The following is a 15,874-nucleotide window of genomic DNA, read 5'->3' as shown; positions in this document are numbered from 1 at the left end:
CATAGGTAGCACTGTTACCATCTAACATAATAAGTATTTTACTTATTTATTATTTGCTTCCCCGACTAGAAAATAAACTTTCTCTGTTTGTTTCACTGTTGATTCTCCAGTGCCTACGAGAGTGCCTGGCACATAGTAGGAACTTTATAAATATTTATCAAAAGAATGCATGGATGAATGAGTGGAAAATTTTTGAAGGAGTTGAACATACTATTGGAAAACAGGGGCAAATCCATGGCAAATAAAAATAAAAAATGGAAACAGAGAATGATATCCGAAAACCTAGGGGAAGAAAAACTACTGAAAATTAACTCAAACTCAGCATTGTGATTCCTTGCAGGGAAAGGGAAAAGGATTATTTCCAAGACCAATTTTGTGAGTTGTGAACTAAATCCTTACAAAACAATTTCCAAAATTAGCTGGTTAAAATCTAAAGGAATTATTGGCTTGATTTAGGCTAAGAAAATAGCTTGAGGTTTGTTCCAGATCAACCAAGTGTGTGTGTGTGTGTGTGTGTGTGTGTGTGTGTTTAATCCCTCCTCAACACTATCCTGGCAAATATGGGTTCAGTTGCTCACTGGGAATGATCTGGGGAGTGGTATGAAATTGATTCAGCAGGCTTTGCACGGAAAGATATATATTGGTGTCATTTAGTTCAGGGCTTGACAAATTGTAGTGTCAGTCATTCTAATTTATCTTCATAGTTCAATGCAAGCCCATGGTTAAAATTAACAGCAAAATTTTGCTTAACTGAATAGGAACTTTTCTAAAGAGAGAAGGTATGGGGCGTGGCTACAGTGTTTTGGCCAGGTTCAAGCCTCGGACTAATGACAGGACAGGGTCCTCTCATTGCCATGTGCAAGTCCCAGCTGGAGGGCAGGGCCCTCCCAGCACAATCATAGCCAACGGCTGTGGTTGTAAGCTTGAACCTATGGTTCAAACACGTGGCCCCATGTGCCTTGTGCTAGAGTTCAGGTGCATGTAATTGAGTAGGGTTGAAACTCACGAGAATGCTGTAAACAACATGATCACGCCTCTACTCTGCCTCATGGCATTTGCTATAAAATAAAGACACGGCTTGCGGGCCCTGGCGCTGTCTCCTCATCAGGGAGCAGCGTCCCACCGAGACCCAGCTTTCATTCTCTTGTCTGTCTTTTCTCAATCCTTTCACCCCCCCACTCAGGATCGCCTTTGGCCGTAACAAGAAGGGTTGCTTTATGTAACTCTTTAAACTAAAATCTGTATAACACATTCATTCAACTGATGTTACCTGGTGTTCACTGGAAGAAATACTACTTCTACAAAAGTGTGCATATCTAATGCACAGCTCACAACCTAAACAATATTAAGCTTTTCAGACATAGTGATTAGCAAAAGTTTGGCAAGTTTCTTCTGAAGAACTTTGATGCTCATCCTCTAATCTGGTGCACTCAGCTCCATGTTTGAGTGCCTATTGCATGCCAACAGGGAGTGAGGCTGAAGAACTTCATTGTTAGGCTCATGAGTAATAATTTCATTGTGTCCTTAGCTTCTTGAAGAAACAAAGTTCTACTTACTGATTGATTTAATATGTAACTATGAAAAGAGAACTGGACTTAAGGTCAAAAGACTTGGCTATGCCTGGCCAGTGTGGCTCAGTGGTTGAGCATAGACCTATGAACCAAGAGGTCACCCTTCGATTCCAGTCAGGGTACATGCCTGGGTTGCAGGCTCCAATCCCAGGGGGGTGGGCATGCAGGAGGAAGAATCAATCAATCAATGATTCTTTCTCATTATTGATGTTTCTATCTTTTTCTCCCTCTCCCTGCCTCTCTGAAATCAGTAAAAATATTTTTAAAAAGACTTGGCTAAAAACAAAAACAAGACTTGGCTAATGGACTTAAGGAATGAAGAAAAGAAATGGAATGAAACAGAAAAGATGAAAATGAATAAAAGAAAAAAGGAATGGAGTTCTGAATCATCACATGGAAGACTCTTGTGAAAGAAGCCAAATACAGAAGGCCACACACCATATGATTGCATTTATATAAATGTTCAGAAAAGGCAATCTATAGAGACAGCAAGTAGATTAGTGGTTGCCAGGGTCTGGGGAAAAGGAGGAAGACATAGGCAGTGACTGCTAAGGAGTCAGGGCTTCTCTGTGAGGTGATGGAAATATTCTGCAATCAGATAGTGGGGATGGTTATACAACCCTGTGGACAGTCTAAAAACCATTGAATTGTACACTTTAAAAGGGTGAATTTTATGGTATGTGAATTATTTCTCAAGCAAAGGAAAATGGATAAAAGAGTTTTTGTGTGTGTTTTTAAAAAAGATCTGACTGCTATCGACTGTGGACAAGATATTTAACCTTCCTCTCATTTTGTTGGCAAGACGCAAATCAGATATCTATATGCAAGCAATTATGGAAAAAAATGTATAATGCTACAAATTCAAGGCAATTTCACTCAAAATCTTAATAAGGTTTTTCATGGAAATTCATGGTAATTCTAAGGTACTTATGTAAAAGCAAGTGGCCAAGACAATTTGAGAAAGAACAAGAAATGATGGCTTGACCTACCAGCTCCAAGACTCATTAGAAAGGTATAGCAATCAAATATAGTATTCACTCAGGGTTAGACAAATATGCCAGGAAGCCAAATTCGAGTGAGCTGGAAGCGAGATTCACACTTATTTGGGCACATATAACAAAGGAGGTGCCAGATAGATGCAGTTTAGGAGGGCAAACATCAGCACTTCAATAAAGGATGCTGGGATAACTGGTTTTCCACATGGAAAAACAATCTACACACAGATTGCTCCCTCAATTCCAATTAGACTAAAGTTATTTCAAAAGCCAACATTAAAAACTTTTAAGAGAAAATATAGAAAAATATCTTTATAGCTTTGAAATAGGAACACAGAATGTACAAAACATAAAAGAAAAAAAGAAGAAATTTGGCTACGTTAAAAAGTAAGAACTTTATCAGAAAACACCATAAAAATAAGCCAAAACTGGGAGACATTGTCTATAATATATATCACTAAAAATTAGTATCCAGAATATAAAAACTATCTATAAATCAATAAAAAATACAGACACCCTGATCTCCCCCAAAATGGGCAAAAACCTGAAATTTATTTATTTATTTATTTTTCAATATATGTTTATTGATTTCAGAGAGGAAGGGAGAGGGAAAGAGAGATAGAAACATCAGTGATGAGAGAGAATCATTGATTGGCTGCTTCCTGCATGCCCCCTATTGGGGATTGAGCCCACAACCCCGGGCATGTGCCCTGACCAGGAATAGTACCACGATCTCCTGGTTCATAGGTCGACACTCAACCACTGAGCCATGTCAGCCGGGCTAAAGATGAAATTTAAATAGCCAATGAACACTGGTACGCAGAAATGCAAATCAAAACTAAAAGAGATAAAATATCATACCTATTATTTTAGCTATATTGAAAAGTCTGATTATGCTAAGTATTGGCAAGGATGCTGAGCAACAGGAAGATTCTTACACTGTTGCTTAGGAAAGGAATCTGGCAACATCTAGTACAGTTGAAGAGGCATGTACCCTGACACCCGAAACCTCCATTCTTAGATATAATCCCTAGAGAAACATTCCTAAATTAGTACAATAAAACATGTTCAAGGCTGTTTATAGCAGCCCCATTTTTAATACCAAAATCTAAAACAACTTAAATGACCATCAATAGAAAAATATAAAATATGTTTTTTATATATATACTACAGAGCAAAGAAAAAGAAATGAATTAGAGGTACATGTAGCAACAAGGAAAAACCTCACAAAAATAACTGATTGAAAATGAAAGTTGCAAAAGAATTTGACAGTAAAAAACCTATCATATAAAATTTAAAAGCATGCAGTAGCATTCTCTCTTGCTGAGAGCCATATTCATATCTATAATAATAAAAGCATAATGTGCAAATCAACCAAACAACCGAGCAGCAGAACAACCATCCAGGCAACCTTCCGGATGACCACCCTAGGACACTCACTGGCGCCGGGCCAGCCAAGGCGGGTGCAATGCCATTGGTCGGGGGCCCGGCCATCGCCCCATGATCACCTTGCAGAGGGAGGCCCAGGCCACTGGCTGGCTGGGCGACAATTGCCCCAAAGAGGGAGATCCAGGCTACCTGGCCAGTGACACTGCAGTGGGTAGCCTGGGCCTCCCTCTACGGGGGGTGATCTATCCCAGAGCCCTGGTCGGGTGGGTGGGGCCTATGTCTTTGGGGCGATCAATCGCAGGGCTCCCGGACTGTGAGAGGGCACAGGCTAGGCTGACCCCCCCCCCCCAAGTGCACGAATTTTGTGCATCGGGCCTCTAGTGTAGAATAAATATAAAGAAATGTCTGAGAAGATAAACATCAATTTCAGGATTGTGCTTACCTCTGTGTTAGATTAAAAATGTTTTCACTTTTTTAACCTAATATATGGCCAGGATTGAAAACCTCTGACACCATTGGTGGAGCAGGTCCAAAGGAGACTGAACCAGCACTGACCCACCCTCAGTGGGTTCCCATAGGAGCAAAGATCACAGAGGGGTCAAAGCCATGTGCCAGACTGATAGTGTACTGATTACCTGAACTAATTATCCACAAGTAGCTGATCCCAGGAATAACAAGGCACAAGAAGGGCTCACTTTGCCATTTTGATGCTAGCAAAGGGGGAAGATGAATTATTCAAGTGGACATATAATGGTTGATAAAGGATTACCATTTAGTAACAAACAGTAACCAAGACTTTATCAAAATCACAGTTAATATGAAAATCATCCCATACATAATTTAATCCTTGATTATTCAAAAAGTACATAAGAATCTTTACTGCAAACATCTGTTGTCATTTTACATAATTTTCGGGCTACTAAAAAGTTTGTGTTATAGAAGTCTGGATAAATGAATGAGAAGTTGTACTACTTTCCTTTTGTGTACAGTCAATTAGACTCGTTAAAAGGCAATGTCTTTCAAATTGCTCGTAGATCCAAGGAAACAAGATTAAGTACTCAAGTATTTTATTTTAAGGGTTATTTTTGCAAAAAAAAAAAAAAAAGAAAGAAAATGATTCTGAGGAGTTGAAGGGTCTTGCCAAAATGAACAAAGGAACATATTGCTTTGAGAAAAACGACTTCCATTTTAGTACCCTTTCTCTCCCCTAGGTGGAGCCCATTCCAAACCTATAGGTGCCCAGTGATCTACTTTTTGAACCCTTATCTGCTCTCAGGAGACCTCACATAGAGGCACATCAACCAAAATCTGTGCTCATTTACATTTTAACAAGTCCTTAAACCAAATAAATTAATCTCTAATTGTGGATTTTCAAGATTCAGCTAGATAAAAAGGTGAAATGTTGGTGGGGGGAAGGGGGTGGGCGGGAGGAGCGGGAAAGCTAGGCAAAGTTATTGCTATGGACCAATCTGCCTGGTGTGCTGGTGTGGGTTCAAAATTCATATGTTCAAGCCCTAACCTCTAATGTGACTGTATCTGAAAGACAGGGTTTTAGGTGGTAATTAAGGTTAAATGAGGTAATAAGGGTGGGGCCCTAATCCAATAGGGCCATGGCCTTATAAGAGAAAGATCTCTCTCGATATCTCTCTCTCTCTCTCTCTCTCTCTCTCTCTCTCTCTCTCTCTCTCCATCCCTCCTTCCCTCCTTCTCCTCACTCTCCCTACAATCTGAGGACACAGCAAGAAGGGGGCAGTCTACAAGCCAGGAAGAGAGCCCAAAATCACAAGGAAGCAGTCATCTAGACATCCATCCTTGATGTTTTCACAGATGTTTTACATTAAAGCTATCCTGGTTAATGTACCATGTACCCTTAAAATACCAAATCCAAAGGACCATGGGTCTCTAATTAGGAACCCCAAGAGGTCCAAACAAAGACATGGATGTTCAGCCTGGTGGGCAGTACACTCTGGTAGAGATACAGGGAGACTGAGAAATTCAGTCCAGAGTTCCAGGTCAGGCCACCTTCCCAAATACCACTGCCTGATGTGGGCTCCAAATATGTGAAGAATAACAGAATAGAGAATTCTGTGCACAAGGTCTTGAGGGAAGAAAGGTGGGTTATAGTATCCTTCTGAACATACAGAAGGTCTAAGAACCCCCATCTGGGTGCAGGCAGATCTACAATGCCCTTAGAGGCTTAAATTATGCAAAGGTTCAGATCCACTTCCAGTGTGGGGAAGAATGCAGGAGGAAGGGGACAAGCTAAAGACACAGCTAGTAGGAGCATTGATCATTGATGCAAAGCTTGGAAAACAGGTGTGGGCACACCTGTGAAACTTAATGTCAGGAGCCTCCACACAATAAAGGTCCAAGAAAGGACTCCTTGTCCCAAGGGGATGGGCAGAGAGTCCACAGTAGAGATCCTCAGGAAAGGAGACCTATGAAGAGGAACATGGGAGTAGGATACAACCAGGATAAGGTTTGCAGAGGCCACAAAATGTGGTCAAGGGCTCTGATGCAAAACTCAAAGGAATCCCCTCACCCCCACCCCCACCCCTGCCAGAGTCAGAATGATCAGAATCAGCTCTGCTGGTGAGCCCAGAATATCAACTCTGTTGACGTAGTATCCAAATAGCCCAGGAACACGGAAGCAGTCTCTCCATTATCAGGCTTATTTCCAGCCATCCGAATGGCTGGTGTCATGCCAACAGAATAACTAGACACTAGTGAACACCCCTCCTCAAAAAAAACCACAAAACCATGGAGCTCCCGGTTGTTTTCTTGCAATGGGGTTTTACTAAAACGAACGAAAGTACTTCCTGACTGTTGGCTTCAAACAGCTATAGCTTCCATTCCTCCAGAAGGTAACTCTGAAGCAAGGATTCAAAAACAAGAAGTTTATTTAGGATGTGATCCCAGGAAACAGGAGAATGGGGAAGTGAGAGCAGCAGGAAGGCAGCTAATACAGACAGATGTATTATCAAGCCAGTTACACTGGGAACAACTGAAGCTCAGTTCTGGGAGCCTGAGAGTGTAGAATGCCTGTCCCTCTCTCTCAGAGTTATCCCCACTATAGGGCAAAAGAGCTGGGCTGTTTATCTACCAGATTTCACTAAGGGCTGCTGCCAGGGTGGGGTTGGGAGGGGAGGGGAGTGTTAATTCAGTGTTAAGTCCCTGGCACTCCCAGTCTACCACAAGGGCGGGTAGAGCAGGCTCATGGGCAGAGAAATGCGCAGCGAGTGGCTGGAAGGGGGCTGGTGTGTACTCAAGTGGTCAGGGTCAGGGCTGTTGAAATGGATACCCAGTCTCTCTGGAATGAATGAGGAAGTGCAAAATATTGAAGCCAGGCAAGAAGAGGGTGGTTCCATGCCTGCCCTGCCCCACTCCTTTCTTCAGGCCAGGGCTGGGAGGACAAGTCCAGAGAGGCATTGAGCGAGGATGTTTATCATCTGTAAATGGGCAAAGGACAAAGTTTTCAGGTAATCCCAAGATGTGCTCTAAAGCCTCACTATTCATGGTGTGGTTCTCAAACAGCAGAAATCTCTGGCCCCATCCCAAAGCTACAGAATCTGCATCTGCATTTTATCAAGATCCCCAGGTGATTGATTTGTACATTTGAAAGACATTGTTGTAGATACTATTGGGGCTCTCTGCACAAAGAGCACATTCATCCAATGTCTCCTACCAAAACCAAGTGGAAGGTATTTGCTCGATTTTAGACTGTATTTGCTCTATTCAGTTTGTCAAATTAACTTCACATTTGCTGAATGGAGTTATGCAATTTAGCATAAGAGATACTAGTGTCAACTTGCCCACCTGGGTGTAATCACAGCAAAATAAAGTGTACTTGAGTTTTTCAAAACACCCTTCATTTACTTCATTCCCCTCCCTTTTCTCCCTTGCCAAAATTTTTGAGATATTTTTAAATGACATTTTATATAGGTAGTTGATAAAGGAATAAATGAGCACAGAAACAGACTTTTAGGGGAAAAGTAGAAAAACTGATGCTAAAACTTAATAAAAAGCCTCAACATTGTATATAGATACAGATGTGTATGTCCAAAGATGGCTACTAATCCTAGCTGCATTCAGAGGAAAAAGAATTGAAAACAATTAGAAATAGATTTAAAGCATTCCTTTAGGGGGAACGGAATATGGCATCACAATATATGCCTATTTGGCATAAGGATTATCTTGAGGTTGATTCTTTTTAAGAAACAAGACCCTGGAGAAGCTCTAAAAACTAAGTAGAAGTTACCCTCTTGTGAGAGACATTTACATTTATAAGGAACATCTCCATTTGTAAGGGTGTCTCCCTGTCCATAGCAGGAAGAGGAGGTGACTCTCAATCTTTAGAAACTCTAATAAATGGAGAAGGCACTGATCTAAATCTAGGCTGTGGCTTGGGCCATTTGGGGGAGTTAATTTTCCTGGGTCTCTCCAGTGTATACAGGAAGTATTCATGTTATTAAACTTGCTTGTTTTTCTCCCCTTAATCCATCTTTTATTATGAGGGGGAGGGGGGTTTCAGCCAAAAATCTAGAAGGGTAGAGGGAAAATTATTTTTCCTCCTCCACAATGCCAATGTCATAAAAAAAAGAAAGGATGTGGAGATGTTCCAGATTAAAATAGGCTAAGAGACCTGACAACTCAATGCCATAACAACTCTAGACCGGACCCTGTACTAAAAGTAAAAATGCTGTAAAGGATGTTATCAGGTCTATTGTCAAAATTGGAATACAAATGGCAGATTAGATAACAGTTACTATAGTTGATAACGGTACTGTGGTTATGTAAGAGAATGTTCTTTTTCTTAGGAAATCCATACTGAAGTGCGTAAACATAAAGGCCGTGATATGTGTAACCTTGTCCTTAAATGTTCAGAAAAAAATTATGTGTGACTGTGAATGCAAACGATAAAGCAAATGGGATAAAATGTTAGCAACAGATGAATCTGAATAAAGGGAACATGGGTATTCTTTGTACCATTTTTAGTTTTTGCAACTTATTTGTAAAGTTTGAAATTTCCAAATAAAAAGTTTTTTTGTTAATTATAAAGAAAAGAATATGTCCAGAGCTCAGAAAAGAAGCCAGTCTTAGACACATTGGGGATGGTTCATTCAGGTTCACAATAGTGGGGGGTACAAGAGTATTTGTACAAATGTGGGTATGTTAGGAGTTTGGGTGGTGAGACTATGAGGAGGTTGCTGTCTAATGAGAAGCTGATGTAGGAGTGGCAAAGGAAATAAAGGAAGGTATAAAACAGCTGTTTTGGACATTAGAAATGCAAACTCACTATGCAAGCATGGTAGGATCGCTGGGCAATGCTAAAGGCCCACTTGAGATTTAATTAAAGTCAGGAACTGGACCTCGATATCAGTATTTATTCTGAAAACAACCCAAATGATTAGAATGGGCTTTCAGAACTGCTGTGCTAAGGCAGCATTTCTCAACCTCAGCATTATGGACCACTGAGCCAGGTAATTATTAGTCGGGGAAGAAGAGGGGCAAGGGAGAGGGTCCTCTGCATTATAGGATGTTTAGCAACATTCTTGGCCTCTACCTACTAGATGCCAGTAGCACTGCCACCTCTGCCAGTCATGACAACCAAAAATGTCTCCAAATATTACCAAATGACCACAGAGAGCAAAATCTGCCTTAGTCGAGAACCACTATGCTAAAGGAACAAAGGCCATAAACATTCCATGTGTATAAAGGTCAGGAATTGTGTATACTCTTTGTTGCTATGAGCATTGTGGTTAAGAACACTGGCTCTGAAATCAGATGGTCTGTGTTCAAACCCAGATCTACTACTTACCTTTTGTATGGCCTTGGACAAGCTATTTAACCTCTCTGTGCCTCCATTTCCTCATTCGTAAAATAATAATAATAGTACGTGCCTCAAGAGGTTGGGAGGATTAAATAAGTTAATATATAAAGCAGCAACAGCAGTGCCTGCTCAATAAATATTAGCTATTTGCTATCGTTATTTTATCACAGAGTCAGAAACATAATGGATACCAAATGTCTGTTGATTAATGAACTGCTTACATTAAAATATACTTCATGCTTTACCTAAATAAGTTTCCACATTAAAATTGAACAGAAAGGCAGAGTGCATTGAATTTCTCTTAAGATTAATGCGTGATTTTTTTCCTAGATTCTAGGTGCACTCATCCATTCAACAAATACTTATTGATTACTTACTGTGCCCCACTATTCCAGATCCTGAGCATACAACAATCAGTGAGCAAGATATACAAATGAATCTGAATAAAGTCCTTGCCCTCTTGGAACTTATTTCTAAGGGTGGGGGAAGATATGGAATCAGGAAACAAGTAATTCAATAATATATAACCACAGATAATAGTGGTACAAAGAATACAAAAGTGGGATGAGGGGATGGAGATTTATAGTGGTAGGTGGCAAATGCCATTTTAGAATGAGGGTTAGAGAAGGCCCAAATGAAATAAGGGTGCAAGTTATGTGTACACCTGATGAAATGGTACAAAGGCTGGGAGGCAGGCAAATGCTTGGCTTGAGTCAGGATTAGTTAGGAGACTGGCGTGTTTGAAGAAGTGTGAAAAGAATAGGGGTAAGGGCCATATAGGGCCTCAGAGGCTACAGTGAGGATCTAGGGGTTTATTCTAAGTGTGGTAGAGATTATTAAAGGGTTTTGAGTAGTGGGTTTACAAGACTACATTTGCTGGATATTCTGTGGGGTCAAAGGTGGATGCTGGGAGACTGGTTTAGAAGGTACACAGTAATTCAAGAGAGAAATGTGGATAGCTACGATTAACTGAGAGTATTATAATTCAACTCACTTTGCATCAGAGCAAGATCTGATATAAAATAAATGTGTCCTGGCCCTAACCGGTTTGGCTCAGTGAACAGAGCATCAGCCTATGGACAGGGTTCCGGGTTTGATTCCAGTCAAGGGCACATACCTTGGTTGCAGGCTCCTTCCTGACCCGGGCCCTGGTGAGGGAGTGTGCAGAAGGCAACCAATCGATGTGTTTCTCTCACATCAATGTTTCTGTCTTTCCCTCTCTTTTCCACTCTCCCTAAAAATCAATGGAAAAATATCCTTGGGTGAGGATTAACAAAAAAAAAAAAAAAAAGAATTTGTCCTGGACACAGTTCAGCAGTTTGGGGCTTAAAAACTAAATCAACAATTTTATAAAACAGTGTTTTATGAAAGAATGGTCAAATCAATTTAGAGGGTCATGATGATCGTTTTAAAATGATATAGAACAGCCTAGCCAATATGGCTCAGTGGTTGAGTGTCGACCTATGAACCAGGAGGCACAGTTCCATTCCTGGTCCAGGCACATGCCAGGGTTGCCAGCTCAATCCCCAATAGAGGCTGTGGGAAGGGGGCAGATAATTCTCTCTCATCATTGATTTTCTATCCCTTTCTCCCTCTCCCTTCCTCTCTGAAATCAATAAAAATATATTTAATAAATAAATGAAATGAAATAGAACAAAGGGAAGACACTTGCAAATATCAGCATATACTGTACAAAGGCAATGTATATATTTTGTGAGATTCATAACACTGTAAGATTTTTGTTTCAATTATATGTACATATGTTCATTCTGGTTTGAAATTTAAAATATGCTTCTCACTTTGAATAGTTGAAAAACACTACAAAAAGCTATCTTATTTATGCATAAGTAGGTTATAAACTATCCCTTTATTCTCTCTCATCCTCACTGTACCAGGCATCCCCCCAAATAAGAATATTATTAAAAAGCTCTAAAAGTAGTTTCTTCATAGTCTAAATAAAATGCATTGACTTATGCTACACTATATTCTTCTCTGGGGAGATCAAAATATGACCATCCAAAGCTGAGAAGACTGACTCATCTCTAAACTGTTAAAATTTTCAATGAAAAAAAAAATCCAAGCAAAACAAGAAATTTTAAAATGAAATTTTAGACATTTAGAAGCTAAAAATGGAAAGAAATCTTCTGGAAGTAATAAGGGAAACTACCAGAACTCTACAGAAAGCATAATTAATACCTAGTGGTACACTATTAGAAGCATCCCCACCCAAATAACTGCCCTAGAGGGAAGCTTAGCCACTAAGGCAGGCAAAAAAAAATGAGGAGGCAAATACAAGAAAATTGGGCGAGTGCAGTCCCTAAGTTATTGCCATTTGAAGACTGATTATCTCCTTTGGAAATCCAAGAAAAACTATGAGAGCTAACAAAAGTTCAGCAACATGGCTTGAATATGATAAACCTACAAAAAGTTAGCCTTTCTATACAATAGTATAATAATTATAAAATAAAATGAGAAAAATATATAATTTCTAAAAGCAATAAAAATTACACACAAAAAGTCTAAGAATTCATCTCACAAGAATGTGTAAGACCTACAAAGTGTTATTAGCATAAGGATAGACATACAGATCAATGGAACAGAATAGAGTTCAAAAATAAGCTAACACTTATACAGTCTATCAATTTTTGACAAAAGGGCCAAGAGGATACAATGGGGGAAAGTACAGTCTTTTCAACAAACAGTGTTGGGACAACTGGCTATCAATACAGAAAAGTGAACTCTGACCCATAAAAATTAACTCAAAATGATGCCATAAACCTACATATAAATGATAAAACTATTACATGTCGAAAAGACAGTAGAGGAGAAAATCTTGGTAAACTTGAGGTAGACAAAGACTTATCAGACAGGTTACTAACAGTACTATCCATAGAAGAAAAATAACCTGATAAATTTGACTTTATAAAAATTTAAAAATTTTGCTCTTTAAAGAAAATCACTAATTCCACTTTGTATAAGTCAAAGAAAATAGTACAGCCACCTGAGAAAATTTTGGCAGTTCTTATATAATTTTCTAAATTTTCTTTTAGATCTTATAAAAATGTTTATGGTTTTAAAACTATGTGGGTCTTTAGTTCACATGGAACTTATTTGGGGGGCATAATATGAGTTGAGGTGGCTCTGGAAGTTAAGAAATGGGCTAAACATTCGAGGGAAATTATCACAAAATAAATTCCCACAATGAAATAAGATTCTATGAACACTGTTCCATTTTATAAATCTACTTAATTCATGAGTTGACTCCATGTTTTAAAAATTGAGGTACAATTTATTTATAATCACATTCACCTTTTTTAGAAGATGGAGAGGAATTCCATCACTCCAAGAAATCCTTATTGACCCTCTGTAGTCAATCCCTCCCACTACTCTCAGCCCCTGGCAAGCACTGATTTGTTTTCTGTCCCTATAAATTTGTCTTTTCCAGAATGTCCTGTGAATGGATTCATACACAACATAGCCTTTTGAGTCTGACGTCTTTCATCTAGCACAATGCATTTGAGATTCCTTCCTATTGTTGGGTGAATCAATAATGTGTTCCTTTTCATTGCTGAGTAGTATTTCACAGTTCATTTATTCATTCACCAACTTTCAGTGATTATAATATGAACATTCACACACAGCTCTTTGTGTGAACATACTTTTCATTTCACTCAGGTAAATAACTAAAAGTAGGATTTCTATTTTGTGATAATGTCCCTCAAATGTTTAGCCCATTTCTTAACTTCCAGAGCCACCTCAACTCATATCATGCCCCCAAAATAAGTTCCATGTGAATTAAAGACCCACATATTTTTAAAACCATAAACATTTTTACAAGATCTAAGAGAATTTTTTTTTCTATCTTAAAGTAGGGAAGGCCTTTCTCAGTGAGGCATAAAAACCAGTTCCCAAGTTTTTTACTAAAGGCAGAACTCTCCTTTCTATCTTCAGAATTATCAACATCACAGAAACATTCTCCCCCAACCCCTTTTAATTTAATGGTGTTCTTCCCACTTTGTAGCGTGTACTTGAAAGTTACTTGTCACTCTCAGACAGCAAAATGGAAAATGTATTTGTCAGTTGCATGTGAATAGTGAAGGCACCAGGAACTAGTTACTAGTATGTCCCCGTTCTGTGTCCTAAACCAGACTCAGCCATACCAGAGGCCCCAGAATGACCACATCGGTCATGGAAAAGCAGCTTCTTTACTGGCTCTGCCTAACACCTGAGCAAACTCACTTTGCGATTTCTGGAAGGCTGTTCATGGTACCAAAAACATAGCGGCTCTCCTTTCCCTGCCAAACCCGCCAATGAGATTCCATTTCTCAGACTTATTCTCCCTCTGTGGAACAAAATCATATCCAAAATTAAAGTTCAATTTTTTTTCTTTTCTGTGTTTCCAATTTTTTTTTTTTCTAGACAAGAACGCACACCTGGAATCTGTGGGTTTGGGGCAAGACTTATTCATGGAGAAAACACTGATGCTAGTCTTGCATTTCGTCAGTGGTTTTCCATAGCAAAAAGTGCGCTATCCCCCTTTTAATGAAAGTCACCTTGCAGGGTGTGGGGAATGATAAAAGCAGAGGGAATCCGATAGGGGCTGGCAGCGAGCTGAGGCCTTGTAAAACAATACCCCTGGAACAGCTACAAAATTTGGGCATTTTTGTTTTCCAGCTTTGCATTTGAGCTCCAAAAGCAGCCAAGCCAAGCAATGTCCAGCTCATTTTCGATCTTAACTAAACAAAACTTTGAGACACTAAAAAGGACTCCCCCAAATCCTTTGGAAATGACACGCACTTTGTCAGTTTACAAATTATTACAACATCAAACTTAATTGTATTGTCATTAATAATTAAGTTCTTAATAAACTGTTTATTGTTAATATGAATAAAACAATAAATACTGTCATACTGTGTATAATTGAGGTTAGACTCATGGGCTTACCTCTCAAAATAGTTGAAGAGAAATTGAGAAAGATGGAACAGCAACATCTAGCTAGTCTCTGCTGAATAAACCTCCACACTCCATCACCCACCAGCTCTGAACCCCGTTAGAAGAAATGGACCCTTTTTCTGCCTGTGGTGACTATTAGAGAGGATAAGCTACATAATGAGGGGCCCAGTGCAAAATGAAAACACGAAGCCCCTTATTCAGATTATTAAGAAATGCGACAGCAGAGCATTAAACCAAACACAGGTCGCATGCCCATGAAGCCAGCTCTACTGTTAGATCGTGTATTTGGCTAATAACTGGCAAGAAAAGTAAAGCCTGTCGCTACTAAATGAGTAGCAACCGTTTTAATGTGTGTCCTTGGAGTGGATGTGGGATTGCAAAGTCTTAGGACCTCCTCTCCCAATGTCCCACTTTTCCTAAGGTTTTCAGACCGTTGGACAAAATGTACGTCTGCAGGGCCTGCCATGTAAGTGTGGTCCATGGAGCAGCAGCAGCAGCATCTGGGAGCTTGTTAGAAACGCAGACTATGGGGCTCCACCCCAGACCCACTGAATCAGATGCATTTTAACGAGACCCCCCCCCCCCAAGGGATTCATGTGGACGGTACATACAAAGAAGTGTCACCCTCGAAGCAGCCACGGAAGACGCCGCCGCTTGCCTCATCCAGCTCTCTGGAGGCCCGTCAGCTCTCCTTCTCCTCCTCACCTATACAGTTCCGGAGCCTCGAAAGGACAAGTCCCTATCTAAACGCTCTCAGCTGAAACCTCCAGCCTTCTCCTTCCCTCATGCTCACCCCTGGACTCCGGGCTGCCGTCCCTTCCCGCCGCGCCGGGCCACCTGTTCTAGGTCCCGCCAGGCGGTTCCACACCAAGCCTTCCAGGGCCCCGGGCGCGTTAGCGCTCCCAAGGCTCCGCCGCACCCACTGGCTGGAGCGGTAAACTGAGTGCACTCGAGTCGAGTCTCAAAGAGCGACAGCGAGACCAAGACTCGTGGCTCCGTTTCCCCGGAGCGATGGGGAGAGTTTGAGTCCGTTTGGAGTTTTTGGATACACAGTCACCCCCTCGGACAGTGCGTCTCAGGAGCCCCCTTTCCCAAGGCGCGCACTCTCCACACTGTCAGGGTGTCGGCCCCCGAAA

The 15,874-nt window shown here is 40.4% G+C and overlaps 1 protein-coding gene across 1 annotated transcript in view; it reads right to left on the bottom strand.

Moving 5' to 3' along the window:
• The window catches only part of ADGRG2 (adhesion G protein-coupled receptor G2), a 112,416-nt gene that overhangs the window by 96,277 nt on the left and 265 nt on the right, over nt 1-15,874 (bottom strand). The gene's annotated exons all lie outside the window — the stretch shown is intronic.

Source organism: Myotis lucifugus, unplaced genomic scaffold, assembly GCF_000147115.1.
Source record: "Myotis lucifugus unplaced genomic scaffold, Myoluc2.0 scaffold_49, whole genome shotgun sequence".
NCBI classification, from domain to species: domain Eukaryota; kingdom Metazoa; phylum Chordata; class Mammalia; order Chiroptera; family Vespertilionidae; genus Myotis; species Myotis lucifugus.
Note: the sequence above shows the minus strand (reverse complement) of the source record. Positions and strands in the feature narration are given on the sequence as shown.